We start from the raw sequence: 25510 nt of genomic DNA, 5'->3' as shown, positions 1-25510 counted from the left end.
CTAAACACTGTAATTGTCATGGTGCAAGGATTTCCTAACATGTCCCAGTGATTATAGAAATAGGGTAAACTTTGTCCTAGTGCTGCTACCGTGCAACTGTGCACTTGCATCGGTGCAAAGTTTCTGTATATGGCCCCGTGTTGTCCTTTGTTAATCTGTGATGGTGTTGCCTGAAGTCCCAAACTAGGCGGTATATAAATGGCCCTGTTGGGACAAACAAATACGCTGTGTCACTCGGCAGTAAACACTTGTAATCAAGATGGAAGAGTTGCAGGCAAAAGCACGTCATGTGTTTGTTAATGTGCTCATTAGCGCCCTACAAGGGATGAATTATTAAGAGGGCTGTAATTATGAGAAATACCAGGAAGCCTTATGCTACTTGGGACACAGCCATTGCAGGGCCAACAAGGCATCCCTTTCTGGTCTCGTGGTGGGAAATGACACCGCAGGTTGCAGAAGGCACGGGATAGGTGGCAAGGAGCGATCGCATATGTGATGTTGCAGACAGTGCAATGTATGAATTGTGTGTGGTACTACAACTCTTCCCTTTATGCCACTCCACCACCATTCCCTGGCCATAGGCCAGGCAATGAGAAAGTAACAGGGGGTAAAGAGAGAGAGAGAGAAAGGCAAGAGAGGAAGGAGAGAGGACTGGAAAAGAAAGGGGGTAGAGAGGGCGAGAGAGATTGAGAAAGAGGGGAAAGGATAAAACAGAGAAGGATGGGACATAGAGAAGGGGGAAAGATGGGAGATAGAAAATATAGGAGAGAGAGAATGAGAGAGAAAGCGAATACAGTTAGAGAGAGAGAAGGGGAGAGAGACAGAGAGGAGAGAGGGTGGAAACAGAGATAGAGAGAGCGAGAGAGAGAGTGGGCATTGAAAGCAAAAGAGAGAGAGAGAGGATAGAGAGCAAGAGAGAGAGGAAAGCGAGAGAGAGAGAGGGACAATATGCCATAATATCGTCAGGAATTACGGTTATAGCAGTGCTTGGCAAATGGCTATCCATGACCAAACAACACCCAAAATGATTGGCTTTGCCAATGCTTATTTCCGTTGCCTTTTGTTGGCAGGGACGTGGGGTAAGGCAAAGCTGCAAGCAATGAGGTGAAAAAGTAGATATTTGGCACACAGGGGTCAAGTCCTGAAAAAAGCAGGGGGAGTCATCGCATGCCAATTGAATGTGGCGTCCCCAGAAAATAGCATATCAAGGTGCCCTCTGAAAAAAGTCGGGGGATTCCTGAAAAAAGTGGGAGGGACTACACCCACCCGTGTGTACCCTCGACTTGAGCCCTGTTGCCACATATGAGAATAAAACAAAATGAACTGGTCAAAATGATTTTAGATGTGAGGAATAACCTTCAAAGAAGAAACACAATCCGACACTCAAGAAAAAGAGACAACGGACAATAGAGTATAAAGCACCATTAAAAAAAAGTGTTCAAATATTACAGAAAGCAATAGACAAGGAGTCGTATAATAGTACATTGAAGATAAATCCTATCCATAAAAAGGTTACCCTTTTCCATCACAAGAATTAGGAATGCAGCTGCCCTTTAACCCAAGAGGAGAACATGTAGACAGTGCATTGGATAATCTCTGGTTGCAAAGTTCATGGGTCAAACCGCACCCCAAAAAGCTCCACTCTGCTCGAACCTTATTTATGCTAGCGGGCCACTACCACCATGGACTGCCCACCAGGCGTGTGATTATCAACGAAATAACAATCAAGTGTGCCATGTAATGTTGTCCCAAGTACATATTCCTAACCTCCTCAACATCAAATGATGGTTTCTACACTCCGGTGACAGCTGTACCCCATGTGCCATACTGCCCCACGCACAGCACCTCATTATTCAGTCTTGCCGTTACTTCTGCAAAGCCAAAACCTGAGTGTCCTTATAGTGGCTGGCAGTGTTAAATGGGAAATCATATTAGTGCTTCCTTTTGATTATGTTGGCCTAAGCCTAGTTGCTCTGCGAAGAAAACCGCGTTGCAAAGTTCTGATTTTAGATCGACTTCGCCGCCATTTTAGAATCATCCGCCATTTTGATTTCTGTTCGTATGATTCTCTGTTCTAAAACGGTGGACTGTGTTTCTAACTTGCAACCAAGCCTTCCCAACCTTTGAGTTCTGTTAATGGTCAGACTGTCTGTGGGCCGACTGTTCAGACTGGGTAATGAGACCTTGTACTGTGAATGAATTGTCATCCCAGGATTGTCTACGCTAACAAGCCTCATCCACGAACATACATCGGAGACAATGTTGTGCAAACGCTAAGCGTGGACACTGGTTGAACTGTATTGTGAAGGGATATGTACTAAGACTTACTGTTGGAGCTGAGAATATACCTCGACATTGTAACTTGATGGAAATGCAAACTCATGTAATCCTTCTGCATATTATTGTATGAGCTATAGGTGAACTCGGCATAAACTCTAGACCGCAGATTATTAACATGTAAAGGGGCCGGACAATATTGTAGGAAATGTATAAAAACCTGAATGTTTAGATGTCCAGCACTCTCCCTCCTCACTCTGACGGGCTGGTACTCATTGCGGAGTGTCGAGAGCCAGATAGCTATCTGTATCAGATCTGTGTTTCTTTGTAACTGCGCAGTATTAAAGATCTATGAATCTTTATAGCCCCTGTTTGGTGTATTTCCTTTTGTGGTACTCAGCCTCAATATTTCCTTGCTTTTACAGCAGTACCGGCCTTACTGGGCAAAGCTTACATGGATGTGATCTTACATTTTCATTACTGGCATTATTAAGCAAAACCAACAAAATTGTGTCCTTACAGTGAAAATAATGCGTATATACTGGGCACCTACATCCTGAAAATGCTTTGGAAAATGGTCCTGTGTAATTTTGGTGACTTGACATGAATTTTACTTGTTATGTGTTACCCCACAAAACAGACTATACATTGTGTGGCTTCTTACCCTATTTTTCAAGCAAGTGTATTGAAAATGCACCATTTAAATGTTCTTTTTTCCATTTTCAGGGAGAACCTCTCCCACACCACTCTTGGTTGAGTTGCACTCCATTAATACACTTAGTGGCTTGCACGCATTACTGGGGAAAATGTATGCCCCCTATTTGAATTAAATCACCAGCAGCTGCTGTATTTTACACAATGCAGTACAATTCGGGCATATGCGGCGGAATGACTGTTCCCACTTCAAATGCCTCCTGCTGTACATGTACATGGTGGGGGCATGTAAGCATGGGTGGAATTTTAGAGGGTCACAAGGGTGTTTGTCTCCCCAACTTTCGTGGTACACCATTGTGTCCCCCTCATTTAGCAGAGGCCCCTTTCCAATGACCACCCCCAACATTTTCAGCAAAGTTACTCCACTGCATTCCTAAGAAATCAGCCTGATTTGAGCAAGTTCTTAATGTAGACGGATTCCATAGAAATACAATCAATTCCTCTCACCATGAAACTCAGATGCTGGTGGAAATGGATTTCTATTTGACAGGCTGAGCAGATGGGACGGCGGGAATGTAAACATTGTTTCTTTTCCCTCTCCACCTGCAAAATACTTGAACAATTCCACAGAGCGTTAAATAAGTCGTGAAACCAGGCATACACATTCGACACATGTTATAACACCTCTTTCAACACTCCAGGGATTCCCCTTCCTGTTTCTTTCACCCTGGAATGGCAATACACTAGAGGCAGAAAACAGAGAAAGATATTGACTGCTTCAGAAGGCACTATTTTGAGGAGTACCACCAGGGCAGTAAAGTCAAGCCAAGCATGTGGTATTTAGGAAATGCCAGATTCAGTATTTCTAAAATATCTCTTGTTTTTTTTTTTTTTTTATTTTAAAAAAAGAAGAAAAAATGTTATTCCTGTTTGAGTGATGGAAATGCATGGGTTTCAGGAACGGATATCAGCACTGGTGCTCCATGCAATCACATGCACAGAAAGAGGCTAAGTTCTTACCCCACTGCGCACGTTCTCATAGTATTTGATACATGTCATAGTATTCAATTTCTTCATCCTCCTTAGTGGTTTTCTGATCACTCTCTTCAATGGACTCTGAGACATAACCACTTCAGTGTCTCTACTACTGCAGCTATTATCGGTATCTACATCAGCATCGATGGAGTCCGAGCAACTCCCTTGAGAGCTGACTGCGTCAACCGGCTCTTCATGCTCAGGAGTACCTTCTGCAAGTTTCCTGAAGAACAAGGAGTTTATGGTGATGGAACGACGAGAACTATCCGTCGACACCATGAATCCTTGAACTGCGGTCACAATCAGTGAACTGGGATCAAAAGCAGACATGTCTTTCTGCGCCTGAGGTTGGCGTACTTTCACAGAGTCACCTACTTGCATGCTTGATTTCCTGGTTCTTCTCCGACCGTCTGCATAGTTCACCTTCTTTGTACTTACTGGACCAGCAAGCTTGGGAGAAGGATGTACAACGTGTCTCATTCCAGAATGAGGAAGAGACACGTTGTTTGAGGGATTAAACCCATGACTGAAAGTTTTTTGGCGATTCCGAACTAATAACACTGGGGTTTAACAGTAACCCCTGTTTGTGATTAATCTAAGAAGTAGGAGATCTGAATGGAAACATTAGCCCTGATTTGTAAAGTACGATGTATTAATCGAAACACGTGTAATCACAAAGGGCACTGTAAAGAACATAAAACATGTTCAAATAAAAGATACAAATCTTTTCACAAAGACAAGGAGAAGAAGGGTCATTTGTCTTTTGCTTCTCTGACAATATGGGCGCATGAGAATAATTCAAAGTAACCCCAGGGTTTTATATATCTTTTGAACACAGACTTGGGAACTTGGCGAAGCTCCTGTGTCTCAACTAATCCATGTGCAGTATGTGTCCCTTAACTTTGTTACTTCTTTGTTGCTTTTGCATGACCTCACTACTAAAATGCAGGCTTGAGAATGTGTTCGCCCACCTACCTTGACCAATCACTAGGCGGCATTCCATTTTGCTGTGGTAAGTTACAGCTCTGTGTGTGTGTTTGCTTGTTTGCGAGAGCTTTGCTGATATTCTCTGTTGAAGGGATGAGAATTTTTATGCTTCTAGGATGGCTGAATATGTCTCGAGGCCTACTTGTGTTGTTTATTCAATTAATTTAAAAGTTCACTGACATTAGCTATCACTAGGAGTGCTTCTTATGGTTCCCTGACTAATGTTAAGTGCTACTATACTTGTTAAGGATATGAGGCTTTACTCATGTATAAGGTCTGCACGTTATGGCTTACTTGTCCCTCTGGGATAATGCTTGCTGATGCATGGTCACTAATGCATTTTTTGGGCCTACACAGGGAATTCTATATATGTGGGGCTGCTTTCTTTATGCTGCATGCTTCTTCACAGAGACTTTCAAAACTTGTATTTTCATGCACGATGGGGGCTTGGATGTACTCCCCAACAGCTTGGCCTACGAGTGGATCACTAAGTACCTTGAGCAAAATAGCCTTGGAGATCCACTTCAATCTGGCTTCTGTGGTCAACACTCTAATGAGATTGCATGCGCGCATGTCTCCAACTTTTTCTCTACTGCTCACCACTCCAAACCCTCTTCTATCCTTGTTCTTTTGGACCCTTTGGCCACTTTCGACACTGTTGACCACTCCTCTCTCCTCCTCACTCTCCAGGACCTAAGGTTTTGTAACTCTGCTCTTGCCTGCATCGCCTCCCACCTGGAAGGTCGATTCTTTAAAATCTATTGGAACTTGCAAACCTCTGATCCGCACACCTGTCCCTGTCGGCGGCCCTCCAACGATCATTCCTTGGACCACTGCTCATCACCCTCTGTACCACTTCCCTAGGAAGACTTATCTACATTTTTGGCTTTCACTATCACCTTTTTGCTGATGAGATGCAAATATAGTTTTTCTTTCCATCTTTCACCCCAACCATCTCGGGAATGGATTAAAAACTGTCTCACTGTTTTTTGTCACTGGATGGATCTCTACTGTGTCATGCTGAACTCTTCAAAAATGGAAGTTATCTTTCTCCCGGCCTCCAATGCCATCCCTAGACTCCCCTCTTCTATCTCCTTCCCCGCTGACCTTCATTCTCCATCACCCAATGCTCGCAATCGTGGGGTGTCTTTGAGAGCAGCATACGACTGCAACAATTCATCACTCCCACTGCCTCTGCTGCTTGTTTAAACCTCCTCAACATTCAGAAAATCCAACCTTTTCTTAATAACCACTCTACGAAAATGTTAGTCTTTAATCTCAACTCTTGCAAACCCATAGTGATTTACAGGAAAGAATGAGGAAATGCATGAGTTGCAAGAAAACACAGTTTTAATGTAAGTTAGAGAAAAGCAAAAGACGGTCTGGAGGTCAGTCTCATAAAACAGGAAGACTGAGTGACTCTCAACACGCCCACATTACATTACAGTATCTAAGGACGAAAACCACAAGATTAACATACAATACAAAATATAAAGTGTATTACAATTGCCACATCCCCATTGGTTATTTGCTATATGAGTACCTAAACACAATATATGTTCTGGAATTTCATTGGTTAGTGCAATCCTAGTAATGTAATGATTGCATCCCCCTGCAGACGCACTAACTGCATATTCAGCAGAAACAGTGAAACTAACCCCCTGTAGCAACAAACTTGAAACAGAGAACTTCGCTCTCATGGGACCGGCCACCTGTCTTGACAATCCCTCATTATCATGCCTTGCAGCCCTCAAACAGTAACATACTTTTGCAACTATCTTAGTGTAACATAGCGCTGTCTCCAGCTCAAACTCCTGGCCAAGGCCTCCTGTCTCTTTGGAAGCAGGTGGCCTCATGAGAAGTGAAGCTAGGTCCCTGCTCTTGAGGAATACATTCTCATATTTGTGTGTGTTCGGACAACACCCTACCATGTACCCAGCAGTCCTAGATGCGATAGGGGGCAGTAGAACTACAGTCTGGCCTAAAGTTTGGCAAAGTTTCTACATAAGGTCTTTGTTCACACTGGAAGAAATGCCCTTCAGTAATTCTCGTATATGTCTGCTTTGCGCCAAGGAAAGAATCTATAACTTTGTGTGGGGCTCGATGACCTCGGAACAGCTTCATGAAAGACAGTCAAGGTCTAATTCTTAAGACAATAGCTAGTGCGCGTCCTGGCCCTCCCCCACGGCTCTGGCATCATTGCTTTCTCTGAAAGGAAGCAGAAGTGTGATTTGATTTTAGTAAATGACCCAACATTCAGAAATGGGCCTAGTGTTATGAATGGCAGAATCTATAACTTAAATGTTAGTAACTACTTCTAAATCAGCAGACAGCAAGCCCTTGTAGAGGAGGTCACAAACAAAACCTGCACTCCAGTCGCCCATTTAGAAGTACCAGGAACGTTCACCCCAAAATATGTGACGTATGATGAACAAATAAACCAGTAGAGAGCCGCAGTAGGGCTCTGCCCAGTACCTATCAGAAGAGCAGCACCTATTGAAGTACCGATACCAAGAAAACCATGGACAGTAAGGTATCCATTAAGAAAACCCTACCAGCAAATGAGACGAAATGAAGATTGCCTAAGTTCAGTCCTGGAAGAAACCAAAAAGGTCTTGATGGAAGACGAATGGTGACATCACAAGGACCCGGACAGATTCACAGATAGAAGAAATGACGACCCGAGAATGACACAAAGAGACGAAACGCCATGAGTAAGGATATCATGAACCCAAAATAAAAGAATGATGTCCAAATGTAAGAGAATTAAGCTTTAAGCAAAATGAAGATAGTCAACCAGTTTACACCTGTAAATATGCTTGGAACCGCAAGAAGTCTAAGAAAACAGTGCGGCTTGCTATGCTTAGTAAAAGAGTAGTGCGGCAAGCGCCATTATACATAATCTACCTCAAACGAAGCATTTTATTATAAGTATATTTCTACTTTACACAAGAAGCAGAATCAACCCAGGTTACTAGAGGCCAAATGAGAAAAGATTGATATTCTAGCAAAACGAGAAGAGACGGCTGAATCGAAACTCGGCAGAGGCAACTCATGCCAGGAAGGCCAAGGTCATACCAATAAAAGAGGCGAACAGTAGCTACATTTAATTGAAACTAAGAACAGAATATCCTGCCTCTGAAAGGTCGAGATAAGAAGACTTAGGCAGGTGGCAGGCTAAATAAGAATCAAATACACAAATTGAGAGAAACGAGACAAATTCACGATGTAGGAAGCACGTGACCAGCCACGCAAGAAGAAGCAAGGGCTCACACCTACGCTTGGCACCCGACCAGGCAGAGATATCAGAACTTTTCCAGACAGAAGATGCAGTTTCGAGGCGAACCACAGTGAAATAATTGACACATAGCTACTAAAGTGATGATTGATTGTAACCATAATCAGAGGAAGGCCAGGTAACTAAGGGGCACCCCGCACCCGTCCGATCATTCTGCGTGCTGCTAAGCGAAGTGGAAAAGTATGCATGGTGTTGGTGCCAACCCAATCACAATGGACCAAATAATCAAGGGTCCTATAGTTAGTAGAACCAATGAGATGTTGTACTTTTAGTGACGTCCACCTTGTCATTATTGAAGGAAGGGCTTAGATGCCCACCTGACAGTGTTTACCCAATCCCCTCACTCCGTTACCATATACAGATATAGTACCTAGAGTAAAGTTACCTTTTCCTAACCAATAAAACTGCATGGTAACTTTTGAGTGTTACACATCAATTATGACGAGTTTTGAGTATAAATGTTACAACTTTTAAGAAGTTTGTTGGAGTTTGAAGCGAGAAGGACGATCGCATCACTGATGATATCCATGACTCCCCGTTTTTTGTACTTGTCATTAAATGGACTCCCTTTGCCAAACCATTGAGTTGTCCTCATTGATTGGTTTTGGAGTAATGAATCTGCATCCCTATCCATCTCCAGGATCCAGGGTGCAGCTGTCTCGTCTTAAAGTTCTTCTGAGCAAACCTCAGCTCTATGGGCCGGCCAGGGGTCTCGGAGTACACTTGGTAGCAGGGATAGATGGTTATCGATTATTGATTAGAATAAGTCACCCATTGACCAGCGAAATAAAGTAACTCTAGGTCCTCAGCAATATCACGAGTCCTTTGACATTCGGCCGAGTAGACCGTGAAGCTCCCTGTGGACAGTGGAAGTTTAAAGATGAAATATCTGTAGAACGAGGTCTGAAGGGACCCGTGTTCCCCACATTACCCCTTCCCATTTCTACGGGCAGCTGAGCGGGAGAAAAGCCGAAGAAGGCAGTGACGAAGGCGGTGATCCCGAAGGTGCAGAGAGGAAACATGCGATCGGTGAGTGAAAAAGACTGAGTGTTTTGGCAAAAGTGCATGCTTTAGAACAAGTAAAGTGAAAAGGTAATGGAGGGAGGCGGGGAAATAAAATATAGCTAGAAGTAGAGAAGAATGTACATAACTAAGGGGAAGGGAATAATGACTCGAGAATAATTAAGTAAATAGAGGAAAGATACCAGGAGGAACCCGAGAAGAGAGAGGTTACTGGGGAGGACACTCGAGAAGTGAAAGGATTTGCCTTATTCCTACGCTAATGTAGCAGCTAGAAGAAACGTGTACCCAGAGTCCTGAATAAATGGGGAACAAATAGACTACCACAGTGATTAAAGACGCCGTGAAAGGGGTATGTTTAAACTCCATGTCGGGGTAATTTTAGAGGCAGAGATACATGTGGCCAGCTGGTGTTCGTCTAGTCTGTTAAACGTCTGTCTGACTTGTTGTTTGTGGTGACGTCATAAGTCAAAAAATGTTCTTAAGAAAACTGATTTAATAGCTGAGACAATATAGTATACGAATTGATGTTTTTTAAGAAAATAGAAGAAACAAAATTTTGTGAAAAAAATCAGGACTGGTGCTTGCAGTGGTTGGTGCTCGCTCATATTTTTGGAATTGTTTAAGCCACGCAAAAGCGTCGACATGTGTTATATAAGGGGAAGGGGAACAGAGTTAAGCATGGAAGACATAACTCCATTGACACACCTATGCAAGCAGTTGCCGAAACATGCACCTAAACTGAAGAAATATAGTATAGAGTGGGTTAAAGGAACCGCCCCCAAAATGTTTATGCCGTGGCCAAGACATAAAGCTGTCTTGCAACACATGACGACATATTTACACGCCACATGCACAGACAAAAATTTAGACAAACGCCTAGCTATTCCAGAGCTTTGGAAGATGTATGAACAAGAGAAGGGAGAGGAGCCACCAATAGATTGGATACTTAATATATGCACAGACGGGGGTGAGACGCCAACTGCGCCACCCTCCCCATCTGAAACGAAGGTTGAAGAAAGTAAAGACGAAGGGTTATACCCGCTGAGAGAACTTAAAGCAGCCACAGGGTATACCAACCCAGCATATGAGTCACCTACGCAAAGTAGTGATGAAAATCAAGGGAAAGGAAAGGATAAGGATATTACCTCCACAGTCCAAAGGGACAAGGAGAGACGCCATGACGAAAAAAGGGATCAGGCACAGACAAGTGCAGCTCTCGACAAGGAGAGAGAAGGGAAATGATGGAAGGGAAACAAAGATAGAACTGATGAGATAGCATTCGCAAAAAACTAATGGATGGGAGGGCAAATTCTATTGAAACTCAATGGCAAAGGCATTGATGATGCGAAACAAAAGGAGAGGCTAGATGATGTACAGAGAGAGGACAAAGAGAAAGAAGTAAGAGACAAAAGAATAAGAAAGAAAGATAGACAAAGACGAGATCAGCTATATTGCGAGGAGCAAGAGAGACAGCTCGATCGCAAACAGAGAGCAGTCAATGATCAAGACAGACAGAAGCAGCAAAGGTCAGAGGAAGAGAAAAGAATACGAGAGAAGAGAATAAAGAGATGAAGGGATGAGGAAATCCAAAGGGCAGATGAATGTAGAAATGAAAAGAAAAAGGAAGAAGATAGGGTCAGAGAAGAGGCAAGAAAGCACAGAGAATTAGAAAATGGGGCTAGAACAAACACCCCAAGGTGAGGGGGAAGACGAGCGCCTGAATGGCACTCAACTTTATGACACTCAGGATGTATCCCGAAGTAGTGGAAATAGGGAAGTATCCCTGGACAGACTAGAAATAAGTAGGAACCAAGAAGACACAGAAGTTGCATGAATTGGGGACAGCAATGTCCGACACAGAGAGGGAGGAGCGCAAGGAAAAGGAGGAAGAGAGACGGTGCGAAAGACGACTCCGAAGGGAAAAAGGGATAAGATGGTCAGACACTAGCGAGTCTGCGCTTAGAACATTAGAATTAGCCACGCAGTCAGACTGAGATGAAGAAGTATCTCACGGTCAGAGGGGGGTGTCTCCACCGCCCTATGTGAGCAGGCTCAGGTCATTGCCAGGCAGGCGGCGATGTGGGAACATTACCCCTGCAATAGACAGGCGAACCATGAGGGAAGAGAGAGAGAGCTACACATCCCAATTTCCGTTACTCGAGAAAGGGGGGTGCAAGACCACAATATATTCCATGGCCAAACATGGATCGAGAAAATTTGAAAAACAAGCTTCCAATGCCGACATCGGGAGCCGGAAAGTGGATACATGAGTTAGAAAAAATGACAGGAGGAAACACGTTAGCTATACAGGATATTAAGGGTCTCCTAATCGCCATACTTGGTGAGAGGGCAGACGATGTGTGGACATGGGCAGGTTACCCGGGTGTGACCACAATTAACACTGCACATGATGGAGCTCCATTTAACAATGAGCCGCGGTATGGAAAGCATTACGGGTGCTTTACCCAAACACTTCCGATATGGGAGCTATAATGACACGAAAAATGAAGGAGTCTGAGGATCTGTTGCTTTATATACAGAATTTCCAAGATGCGTGGGTGCTCAAGACTCATGAATCTTGGGGGAAATCTATACCTGTATTCTACCATATATTGTGCCAAGGGCTGCAAGCGCCAGTACAGAAACAGCTCAAGAAACTGGTAGGAATTGAAGCCAAGCCATGGTCATAAATACAGCTGACCATCGCACACTAGTGCAGACTACTGCAAGAAAAGAATTGCAAAAAGGAAGCTGCACAAAAGGGTGAGGAAGCGAAATTGGTGCAGAAGAAATTGTCAAAATATGCTCTTGAGGGAGCCATGATAACTAGCACAGCTGAATCGAGCATGCAACAGGTGACTAACCCACAGCAGAGTAATCAGGGAAATACTGGGTTTTACCCCAGGGGAAGAGGATTCAGAGGAAGAGGATGGCAGAGTAATCAAGGAGGTTTCCAGAATAATCAGGGAGGTTTCCAAAACATGCAAAGGGGCAATCAAGATATGTCAAATGGGCAAATGATCCGACAACCGCCAGTATGTTGGTTGTGTTGGGATGACAGGGCATTCAGCGTGCACATGCAGAAACCAAGGCATGTTGCAGAATGGCCAAGGGACAGGAGCAGGTACGGTGAATCCACCTGCGTTCATACAACAGGGAATTGCACAAAATCACACGGTGCAACAGCAAGCGCCAGGAGCACAACAAGGTTTGCAACCTCAGAATATGGGGAGTTTTCCAAAAGGACAGACCCAACAGTCACCGCTGCAACTGTCACAGACAGTGAGCACAGGAACGACCATGAACCCTGGAATGGGAGGTAACAATGGGAATGGGGGAAATCCACCAGCACACAGTGGGCCAAAATTGTATATGGACTAGGACAGCTCACTGGGAACCCTGATGTGTTCTATCCTATCAGTGACACCAGACCCTCACCAGGATCCTAGGGTGGATGTCATTATAGGGGATAAAGAATATTCCTTCTTAGTTGACACGGGTGCACTACGCTTGTGCATACGTGAAGGCAAGTTTTCCTTGTCCGGCAAGGCCATAAATATTCAGAGTTTCACAGGAGCTACAAGTCGTGTTCCCTTCAGAAACGCACTTCCAGTCTCTATAGGAGAATGTGAAATGAATGTGCCTTTATTATATTCACGACAGACCCCACTAAACATTTTGGGTTGAGATCTAATGACAAAGTTAAACATGACAATTTCATTCACGGAGGGGGGCATAGTATGTTCTACTCCAGGAATGCACTGTTCGAACATATGCAAAATGATTAGAGAATACGCAGGACACACAGCCATTAGGGCTGTACCATTAGAGCCCAAAATATTTGCATATGAAATACGTGTACTAATGGCAGGGCTGCCAGGTCTTGCAGACAAGATCAAGAGGACCCCAGATGAATTTCTATTTAGACGAAGAATACCGCTGCATGAGGAAAAGGGGCAAGTATTTCCCTTGATGATACACACAGCTGTAGTATGAGGGAGAATGGCCTTGATTGATGGTTATGACGACGGCCGACAATGGTGTGCAGTAATCGCCACTGAAGAAGGATATCGATTGACTGACGTCACTGATGACGATCTGTTTGAAGAGCAAGCAGATATGGGAGAGACAATGTAAGAAGTGAGTCTCACAATTTGGGTGAAAAGGATCAAAAGAGAAGTGCCTCAAAGAATGATGTTGGCACGAAACCGTCCTGAATATTTTTATGACCAGGTGCCTGTCTCAGTATGGACTACAGGACCCTATGACGTAGGCCTCTTGAAAGGGGTTGGAGAAGTGAAAATTAAACTGAAACCAGGAGCAATACTACCAACAGCCAGGCAATATCCAATGTCTAGAGAGGCAGATGAAGGGATTTTTAAGACAATTTCGGCTATGATGGAGCAAGGCATCTTAGTGACGTCAGATTCGCCGTGCAATACTGCGGTTCATCCGATCAAAAAATCAAAGGGAGGGTCTTGGCGTTTAATTCAAGATCTGAGGCCGATAAATGATATTGTTGAGGCCGAATTCCCTCTAGTCCCTAACCCAGCTACAATTCTATGTAATATACCTGTTGAGGCAAAATATTTCACAGTGATTGACTTAAAAAATGCATTTTTCTCAATCCTGTTGCACCGTGACTCACAAGATCTGACGTCATTCACGTTCAGACAGATGCATCTGAAAAGCACGAGGCTACCCCTGGGGTACTGTGAGTCTCCTTCTATTTTTAACAGAGTCCTGCAGATGGATCTAAGAAATATTACATTGAAAAGTGTTGTCCTGCAATATGTGGATGACATCGTAATTTGCAGCACGACAGAAGAGCAATGTAGGCACGATTCTGTTCAGCTATTGACTATACTGGCTGAGAAAGGATATAAGGTTGACAAGGAAAAGCTAAAATATTGTCAACAAGAAGTGCTGTACATAGGCCAGCTGATCTCACATGAGGGAAAAAGAGTGACCCCAGAAAGGGCTGAAGCCATACTGAACACGGCTAAGCCACACAAGATAAAACAGATGCAGAGCTTTTTAGGCCTGTGCAACTATGTAAGAGCATGGGTCTTCAACTATCGCTCTTACACTAAACCTTTACTTCAGGCCCTAAAGAAGGCCCAAGTGACGAAAGAAAAGATTGAATGGTCTGAGACCATGAAGGAAGGATTTGCTGAACTCAAAAGAGCTATTTGCACAGCACCAGTTTTAGGGATTCCCAATTATGCAGAGGAATTTTACCTGTTTTCACACACGAATGGCAGCGTTATGACGGCAGTGCTCACAAGGAGAACCACATTGGTGTACAACCCCCTGGCATACTATAGTGGAAATTTGGACCCGGTAATGAGAGGCCATTTCCCTTGCGAACAAAGTTTAGCTGCAACAGCGTTCACCATAGAGAAGGCTACAACCATTGTGATGGGAAGCCCAATGACGTTGTACGTCGAGCACTGACTATTTGCTATCCTAGACACTGACATCTCAGAGAGCTTCTGCTTATGAAGTGATCATATTGAATCCATCGATTAAAGTAGTCCAATGTAAAATAGTGAACCCAGCTATGTTTATAGCTGAGCCAGTCACTGAAGGAGACCCAATACATGACTGTGCAAACTATGAAGAATTCTATGACGAAATTCCCAGGGTGAAAGAAAATGCCTTGGCAGACGGAGAAAGTGTCTTTATTGACGGTTCTTCGAAAATCGATCAAAATGATGGACAAAGATATGCAGGCGTTGCTGTGATGAAGCACACAGCAAATGGATAATTCTGAGTACTTATTAGTGCATGAATACATCTCATTATTCGGCACAGGCTGCAGAATTATTGGCGTTGATACTTGCCATTGAAAATCACGCAGACCAGGAAGTAACGGTGTACAGTGACTCTGCCTATATGATGTCGACAGTGCACGCAGGCTTAGCACGCTGGAAAAGGAGGGGCTACCTCCGAGGAGACGGCACACCAGTGCAGCACACAGCCTTATTGGACAGGCTGATTAAGGCACTAGAGCTCCCAGTGGGCATAGCGGTCGTGAAATGTGCCGCCCACACGAAAGGGACAGATTTTATCTCATGCGGAAATCACAAGGTAGACACGGAGGCCAAGCGAATGGCATCCAAAAGTGAGACGATCATGGAAGTGGAAGTCATCCATACCAATGAGAGAATGATAGTTGAACGAACTACACCTGAAAGCTATAACAATCTAGGGCAAACCCAGTTGATGGAACTCCAAGGGGTGGCACCACAGGAAGAGAAGAATCTTTGGAAATGACGAGGGTGTTCTTTACACCCCTCTGACAGCTTGTGGTGACAAAACAGCACTGGTAAACCAGTAATGCCTGAAGCCCTATTAAAAATAGCGCTGGAGCAGTTACATTATCCAGCACACATGACAAAAGAGAATCTAGCAGCAACACTTGCAGAAGACTGGTTCATACCGAACTTAACCGAGCACGTTGCATTCTTTATAGTGAGCTGTATAATCTGCCAACAATTCACAGCTGGGCACACATTAAAAGTAATGAGAGGAGTCATCCCAAGGCCAAATGGGCCTTTTCAACACTTGCATGTTGATTACGTCGACATGATTCAAGCATGTAACGGGTACAGATACTTAATTGTTGTGGTGTGTCCATTCTCTAGATGGATAGAGGCAGGTCCATGTACACACCCAAACTCTACCTGTGTAGCCACATTTTTAGTGAGAGAAGGGTTCCCCAGGTGGGGGGGGTGAAGTCATGAGATCAGATAACAGAGCTCACTTTGTTAATGAGAAATTCTAACAGATTAGCTTGCTGCTTGGTATAAAGCACAAGTTTTCGTCGGCGTATCATCAGCAAGGTAACAGGATCTGTGAGAAGCTCAACGGCTTATTAAAAGAAAGGATAGCCAAGTTGAATCTTACTCTAAGAAAGGGATGGTTGGACTGCCTTCCTTTGGCATTGTATGCACTTAGGAACCAACCCGGTTCCGACCATCATGTTACGCCACACGAGATAGCCACAGGAAGAAGAATGCGCACTCCCCTGACACCCCAAGATAGAGCTAGATGTGATGCCCAGTCAACAGGAGACATTTTAGGATCTGAAATGCAAAATTACCTGAATTGCATGACATCTTGCCTTACTGTAATTTCAGACCAGCTGCAGTGACGACGAACAGGGTGCAGGACAGCAAGGAACACAGAAGGAGATACTACTACAGACACAGCTCAAGGACTTTGTGTACCATCCGTTTTCCCTGGAGATACCGTCCTTGTAAGGAACCATACGAGGAAAAAGTGGGACGAGCCAGGATTTAATGTTCCCTTTACAGTGGAGGACTGCACTCCTTCCGCAGTGAAACTGCAAGGCAGGAGAGCTTGGATTTTTCTGGGCGACATCAAACCCTACATCAGAGAAGGCCCCCTGCCTGCACCCCAACACGAGGAGACTACGAGCGTCAGGGAAGAACCGCATCACGTGCAGACGAGATCCATGACGAGGAAGAAGGACGCATGACCAGCCAGACAAAGACAAAGAACTTTTTGCAAATTGTGGCTTAAAATTTGACACTTCCTCTGAGCAAAAAACAGGATAGGGACATAAACGAAGGACACTCTGTGCATCCTAGTTGCATGGTGAAGAAGAAAATTGCACGTATAAGCCACAACATTTGACTTTGAACTTTGGACTGTGGCACACTTAAGCCATGATAAGAAAAGAATATGCCAAATTTTGATCTAGGACACATAAATTGGAACAACATAGAGTATTCAGACTCATTCCACACCGAGACCCTACTCGGAATTATTTATGGTGTCCCACAGTAGTGACATCACCAAAGATGTGGTAACATATTTTAATCTAGTGCTAAGATTGTACCTGTCGTTGGTGAGGAGGCTCACCAGTGTCACTGACTTTCTTCAAGATCCTGAAAACGAAAAGACAATAAGAAGATTTCTTACTGTAATTGCTGAACAATTTCTCTTACTTCCTGTTCTTTCACATAATCGAAACTGTCCAAATCTTGTTGGAAGAACAACAGACACACTCACGTTTCTTCAAGATCCAGCGAATGCAGAGCGTTTGAACACACTCCTAAATAACATTGTGATTTTAGTTGCACTCCATGCAAACTGAACGTGCAGACATTGTTTACATTAAGTAGAAAACATACAATCCTGAACCTCAGTAGGACAGGATGGATGTCCCTGTCGCCAGAAGATAGCAGGTTTGCCCACAACGTCCTCTAGTCACTGATTTTACAGAACTAGTGGGAAGACTGATCGATGTTGAGGTCCTCACATTCATCAGAGATCCAGCTAATGTTGCACAGATGAGAATGCTCTTACATGGAATAGTACTGCAAGTGGAACTCTTTAACCATCAGCAGAACTATCTGAGGAGATTCTAAAAGCTTTCTGCCGAGGGACAGATCGAGGGAGCAGTGCCAAGGATTTTACTTTATTCTATTTGTTGTTATTTTGTCTCTATTTTTCATACTGACCAGGATACAATATGTCTTCAGGACTGAAGCAAATCCAAGGCGTGGACTGGGAGCTGACATACTTTGAACATGCACAATAAAAGGATTTGCCGAATTGTTGCTTGATTTGATTTTTCCCATAGTCTAGTAAAAGGAACTGTATCCCGAGACAAGAGACAATTCACCGTTTACAAAAGGAAGGACAATTAAGGAACACCTGTAACTCTTAACAAAGAATCCAAAAGACAATATTGTTTAAAGGAGCATTGTAAAAGTTAGACATTTGGCAAAATGGGGATCCAGAGCAGCAGCCTTGTCCTCCCACAGGAGGAAAGAAGTCCACGTTCCTCTGGAAGTAAATGCTGCCGCCTGACCTACAGGGGCATAATCATAATGTATTTGTGTATATATTAATCATTGTTTTACTGTCATTAATGATCAGAACTGCATTTTTTATTGGTGCGCCAAGCTTTCCAATTCCAGTGCAACCACCTAATGATGCACGCATGAAGCCTACAAAGGCACTCAGACCTTACATAGTCATTCCTGTCCCTAGGAGATCTGATGGTGGAATGAATGAACTTGAAATGGATGTGATTAGCAATGACACACACACACTTGTGGTAACAAACAAAAGAAAAGCCGGAGACAGTGTTGGCAAAGAGTGAATGAAGAAAGGTTACTGACAACCACACGCATGCAAACGCTGAATGCACGCGCAACAAGCCTAGCGTCAATGACCGCAGAACAACAAGCAAAAACATTAGAAATGAAGAGACTGCCTACTATGAGAAACTCCACAACAGACAAAGTGAAAAGACAAATGGAAGAAGCTGAACTCCTGAAGACACAAGATGAATTGAAGTATAAAACCACAGAGACAGCAGTAACAAACATATATGTTTCAGCGAAAGGGACAAGTACAAGTTCTACAATACAGCCATATACTGAACCAATGTCAGGATGGAGGATATGGGCATTTATAACCAGCAGGACAAAGATGCAAGACGAGAAGAAGAGAATTGCAAGACTTTCACCTACCCCATTGGTACAAATGAGGAGGCCTGCACCATGGACCAGGATTCCTGAGAATCCTCCAGCAAGAAAGAGCCAAACAGATGCAGTCAGGGATGTAGTTATAGCAAACTACATGAAAACCTTAAGAATCAAGAGAAGCATGCATGGAGACGACAACAAACTAAACGATTACCTGGATAGCACAGCACATCTGGGAAACAACATTTGGTACCAGCACATGAAAGAAGGTGGAAGACGAAGTTCAGAAGGGGAATGCTTTGTTTGTGCACTCCTACCATACAGCATTGGGAAGTCCAGGATCTTCGTAGCTGTATAAATTGATGTCCAAACTGCACACTGTCTTTCACACGTTGCCATGTGCAAAACTAGAGGCCAGTTTATGGGAAGTGATACTTCCCTAATATTGGCAACTGTAACAGCCTATACCGATGAAGATGATTATGTCCAAGACATTAAGACAGAGCTCAAACTAGAAATCATGTAATCCGTTACGACAAACCCGGAGTGAAAGGAGCAGGAATCAGATGGTAAGTGAATCCGAAGCTAAATGTCCAAGGAAAAACTCCAGAAGAGCCTCAAAGTTGGAAAAACAGAGGCCAAATTCAGATTTGGGGAACATTGCTTTCACCAGACGGATGGGAGAAAGGAGTGGTGATTGGTAGAGCCTGGATGGTCACTGGTCATTACCAAGGCACCATCGACATCGTACAGAATGGATGCAAGCCATTATGGCCAAGGCTTGCAAAACTACTGACATGGGTTGAAGACAGAGGAGGACCCAAGCAGATAGTGCCACTGGAAAGGCCAAAATTCTGCTTCAGGAACAATGGCACAAGAAAAATGGGAGAGAATCAGAACTGTGGATGAGTTTTTGATGCCCCAGGAATGGTGCATGAAACTGGAGTAATTATGGATCAATATTGAGCATGTGGATCCAAAGCATACATCAGACTGCTGAAAAACTGTGGAGGTATATACACAATAGTGAACGTCCATGTTCCAGCATTAGTGATCCCGAAAAGTGACCTGAACATTGACAGTTTCCCGAAAGCAGATGCTCACCTGAGGAAGAAGAGATCTGTGCAACTGCTGACTCGAATGAAGAGAGAGAATTACGTTGATGCCAAATCAGAAGAAGCCTTCCATGCATTCTTATTGAACATATGCTGTTTAGCTTCACCTCATCAGTGTTCGCGACAATTTCCATGCCAAGATTCCAAGTTGGAGCAAATACTAAATGGTTGCAGATAACCAGATGGGAGTTACTGCAGACCATCAACACGACAATAAAAGGATTTAATGCGATTAAGGAAGAGTTAAGAGCCATCCGACTGATGACTCTCCAGAACAGATATTTGCTTGACATGATCCCAGCTATGGATGGAGGAGTTTGTGCAAAAATCAGAGAATCATGTTGCACATTTATACCTTCTCACGAGGAGGAGAATGGAACTTTAACAGAAGCCATAGGTATGCTGACGAAACTGCAGAACCAGATGATTGATGAAACTGACGAAGTTGATGATGACAGCTGGTTTGGATCACTATTCTCATGGGTCCCACAATGGATGGCAGACGCATTCAAGTTCTTGGGAGCCCTACTAGTAATGATATTACTAGGATTTTGTGTTATCAAAATAATAATCTCTCAGTGCCAGAAGACTGCGAAAAAAGCCATAGGGATGAAGATCATGATTGATGTCAAGCCAGGATGGAAGCCCAAAGACCTGACTGATGAAGAAATAAGAGACTTTGTGAAGGCCAGCATTAACGCACCAGAAGGAACAAAGTTTCTTTATCCGAGGAAGCACAGAAATGATGTGGGAAGATGGATTTACTGAAGCCCAAATTGACAATGTCAACTAATGACATGGAATAAAGACGAACATGTAAGGACCGCAGAAAGCCTGAAAGGAGTAATACAGATATGGATGCCAAGAGACACTTCTTCAAACCATCATGTATAGATCCAGAAGATGAAGAAGGAATGAACCCAGGCGATTAAGTGAAAATGAGTATAGAAGAACCAAGTAAGATAAATCCAAAGACGAAAGTGAAAGTGGTCGATGAATCGCCCAGAGGGGGGAGTGTAGTAGAAGTCCCAAACAAAACCTGCACTCCAGTCACCCATTTTGAAGTACCAGGAACGTTCACACCAAAATATGTGATGTATGATGAACAAATAAACCAGCAGAGAGCTGCAGTAGGGCTCTGCCCCCCAGTACCTATCAGAAGAGCAGCACCTATTGAAGTACCAATACCAAGAAAACCATGGACAGTAAGGTATCCATTAAGAAAACCCTACCAGCAAATGAAACAAAATGAAGATTGTCAAAGTACAGTGCCGGAAGAAACCAAAAAGATCTTGATGGAAGACGAATGGTGACGTCACAAGGACCCGGACAGATTCACAGATAGAAGAAATGACGATCCGAGAATGACACAAAGAGACGAAACGCCATGAGTAAGGATATTGTGAACCTAAAATAAAAGAATGATGTCCAAATGTAAGAGAATTAAGCTGTAAGCAAAATGAAGATAGTCGACCAGTTTACACCTGTAAATATGCTTGGAACCACAAGAAGGCTAAGAAAACAGTGTGGCTTGCTATGCTTAGTAAAAGAGTAGTGTGGCAAGCGCCATTATACATAATCTACCTCAAATGAAGCATTTTATTATAAGTATATGTCTACTTTGCACAAGAAGCAGAATCAGCCCAGGTTATTAGAGGCCAAATGAGAAAAGATTCATATTCTAGCAAAACGAGAAGAGACGGCTGAATCGAAACTCGGCAGAGGAAACACATACCAGGAAGGCCAAGGTCATACCAATAGAAGAGGTGAAGAGTAGCTACATTTAATTGAAGAGTATAAATGTTACAACTTGTATGAAGTTCGTTGGAGTTTGAAGTGAGAAGGACGATCGCATCACTGCTTATATCCATGACTCCCCGTTTTTTGTTCTTGTCATTAAACAGACTCCCTTTGCCAAACCATTGAGTTGTCCTTATTGATTGGTGTTGGAGTAATGAATCTGCATCCCCATCCATCTCAAGGGTGCAACTATCTCGTCTAAAATTACTTCTGAGCAAACCTCGGCTCTATGGGGCGGCCGGGGTTCTCGGAGTACACTCTGTCATCTTAGTCTTAAATAGTAAGCTAAATGTGACTGAATGGTATTTTTTGTAGTGTTTACGAATTATAATAAAAACGCCTGCAGGGCCTGGTACCCTTGGTCAGCTTGTCAGAGCACCTCGTGTGGGTAAAATTCACAGAGCCTGTGCTTCCTGTTGCATTTGGTGTGTTGATAGTGTATCCTTAGATCTATACTCTCGTGCTCAGTAAACTTAACTACTGCTCAAGCCTACTCCTTGAACTTCGTCTCTCGTCCTTCCTCCCTTTAGACAAAGTGCTCAACTTTGCTCAGCACACTTTCTACAACTTACCCAGATCCTCCTCCACTTTTACCTACCGACAACATGCTGGTTGGCTATCCATGCACAACTACTCTTTTTTCAAAGTTCCTTTTCCTAGTCTACAAGCTATCAATGGTCTTGCTCCTCAGTAACTGTCTGATTGTAGCTTTCTCACCATCTTGATTCCTTTGATCCTCCTCTGCACTCAACCTTACTGTCATATACCATTCCTGTGCCTCCTCTCGCGTGTGCTCTTTCTCCTTACTCACCCCACTCCAGTGGAATCCACTGTCCAGAACAAACAAAGCCAGTCCAAATCGGGATTTCTTCAAAGCTTGGATTAAACTTCACTTACTTGCTAAAGAGGGAGCTTGCTGTGCCCAAACCCCCACCTTCCCTAGCTAACCCCATCACTGCCTCCAGTGATGCTTAACAATGTATTTTTTTATGATATGATATGGCATTTATAATGCGCCTATACACAAGTGTTTCAAGGCACGACGAGGCAAGGTAGGGGGAACAGAGGGAAGACAGACAACGATCAGACTAGGCCAGGTGTCATTCAGATCGCGGAATAGTACTCCTCTTTAGTTTGCAGCACAAGGCCCTTTACGTTAAAGTATCCTTTGTAAGTCACCTATTGTCTTATATTTATATTTTTCTGTTGGTTTTGTCCTTGATCTATATCTCGCCTTGTTCACACCCTCATAAACTGGCACACCACTTGCTCTCATCTTTGTGCATTTGTACAGGCATCCTTCTTGGGAATACCTCCAACATCTGAAAATATATTATTGTAAGTCATTTCTGATCGAAATTGACATTGCTGTTCTTCAAATAAATACAAATACAAAATAGAATTGTCATCATTGTGAGTCCTAGGAATACCACACATCAGGGGAAAAGTTGGCAAACTTGTCAGGGAAAAAGTGAAACAAGGTAGAGCCACTGGCCCAGAGTGACTGAGTAGGTCTTTCAGTCTCAGGCCTTCTCCTGGTCACATGTGCATATGCATGGAGATAGCATTGCCTATGCTTACCTTTGCAGCAGCAGCCCATTTTCACTCTAGACAGGCTATGGATTGCTTTTCTAATGGGATCCCTAAAACTAAAAATCAGTTTTCTAAAAATAATCATCTGTGTGTGAGGATTCGACCATCCGAACAGGGAGAGATCGCTCGCCTGGTCTTTTTGATTTTTTGATAAATAAAAATGAATGATGGGAGATTAGCCTCCAAAAATGTGTGCGGCCATTTTGCACCCATTTTATCTGCTCACCACATGAAACGCATAGTCTAGTGTACTGCAGGAAGACACAGCCTACAGGTGTCATCTTCCCCTGTCATATTCAGCTGGAAAGTGACAGCCATGGGTACATCAATGCATCTCAAGAAGGGGGAAGGCACACCTTCATCCAGCCATGGGCAGCCTCATTTAAATTTGAAAGGCCCATGGATCTGCTTTCCCTTTGTCTCATCTGGATGATGTCAGTGCATACTAATGAGGAAGCCTGGAGAAGAGGCTTGGTTGCCGGATCATACAACAGGAAAAGCAGGGCTAACACTCCTTTGGTATGCAATGTGTGACTTGAAGCTAGTCCCCACCCCTCTGTATGAAAGGCAGTGAATGCCATGTCTGGGTCCTTTGGTTACCGTAGGTACCCTTGCAGATTGTCCCCTTTCAGAGGGGAGAAGTATGTGATTTGGTGGAGACAGGAAGTCTGCTCTCGCCACATACTTCAAGTGAGACCTGCTCTTTAATCAAAAGTCACAGATGGCTCAGTTAACCAGAGAGACACTTTGATCTACAACAGACATGAAGATGGGACTTAGGTACATGTTTTCACCTCTTACCTTTTCCTGTTGCAGGGCACTCTGGTCCTGACCTCATGCATAACAGAAGATTGTTGGTTGGGACCCAGGTTTGGTTCATTAAGGTAGGCTTAGTCTGCACCAATCACTGCGGCCCAATTGGCTTTGAACCTGGGCTGAAGGTACATTCTACCTTACATCTTCTGCCAGAGAAATAAGGCCAGGACTTCCAAGAAGGAAGCAAAATCCCTCCCCTAAACATCTTCCAGGGAAGAGAGGGAGATACCGGACTCTGAGGACCCGTAAAGCAGCTCAGACACAGCGTGCACTGCTAGTTTCTGACAGCAAGCTTCCTTGGTGGGAAGTGCCAGAGAGTATCTGAACTAAGGACAAGGCCGTTGCCTGCAAAAACTCTCCTGAGCTTTGGGTCATCCACCTTGACAGAATGACAAGAGCCCCGTGTAGAACCTAGGAGGAGTGCCACTCAAGCATCAACCAGCGTCCATCTTTTAAGGACATTGTCGAGACAGTCAAGCCCTCGAACTTCATTCGGCTGCACCACTGACTGTTGTCACGCCGCACAGAGACAACGATTCTTGGGCCCGAGCCACCTCGCCTGCCAGCCTCCAGCCATTCATCCAGCCTCGCTTGCCGACTGCCTGCCGCCTGATACCCGCAGCTGTCTCCCACCTTGAACTCTGTCCTATGAGCTGACGAGCAGCCTGGAACCGTCTCGATGCTGTCGAGCATCAAGAACTTCTTAAGCACCAGGTACATTTTGGTTCTGCCCCCCTGGTCCTTCTGCGAAGGCCCCTAGTGACAGTTATGACCCTTTACCCCTTGGTGCTGGAACCAAATAACCTTGAAAAGTAGTTCCTCCTGTCAGTATCCAGAGTGCATCCCTTTCCTTCGTGAAACTGTTTGTCCGCTGTGTTACTTTACATGGTGTGTTGTATTTTGAAGAGTGCTAGAACTGTCAGTTGTAGTAATAATTAAGTAGATATTTGTATACAACCTTGTCTGGACAGTCCTTTTTATCATTGGGTTATAATTGTATTTTAGCTGTGTTGCAACTAAGCAACGGTCCACGACCTTGCATAGATAAGCCTGCCGTTCCATCCACGTTACCAAAATTGGACAAGGAGGGAAATAATTGACATGTGTTGCAATCTATTCGGATCCCTTCTGGTGTATTAGAGGTGTGGGGCTGATTGATGGTTTAGAAACCGCTATTAATCTCGGGACCACTGATGCCTCGGAAGTTGATTCGTCACACTGTGTGCTCTCCTATTGATGACCCAGATACTCTTCTACACTGTGCATTGCTGCAGGATCTACTGTGGGGAAACGGAATATCAAATAATACCACTGATGAGGTCCTCTAAGACTGTTGCTGCCTTTTTATAGGTTGTTGACTTCAGCAAGCGACACACATGGCCACAGCGCCTCGCCCCCAGCTTCCTGCTATCTATATTAATGAGGCTCGTGGTCGTTGGAGC

General features: G+C 43.9%; 1 protein-coding gene across 5 annotated transcripts in view; it reads right to left on the bottom strand.

Moving 5' to 3' along the window:
* KCNT1 (potassium sodium-activated channel subfamily T member 1) overlaps positions 1-25510 on the bottom strand; it is a 2308650-nt gene that overhangs the window by 2110457 nt on the left and 172683 nt on the right. The gene's annotated exons all lie outside the window — the stretch shown is intronic.

This window comes from Ambystoma mexicanum, chromosome 8, assembly GCF_040938575.1.
Source record: "Ambystoma mexicanum isolate Mex_15411 chromosome 8, UKY_AmexF1_1, whole genome shotgun sequence".
NCBI classification, from domain to species: Eukaryota; Metazoa; Chordata; class Amphibia; order Caudata; family Ambystomatidae; genus Ambystoma; species Ambystoma mexicanum.
Note: the sequence above shows the minus strand (reverse complement) of the source record. Positions and strands in the feature narration are given on the sequence as shown.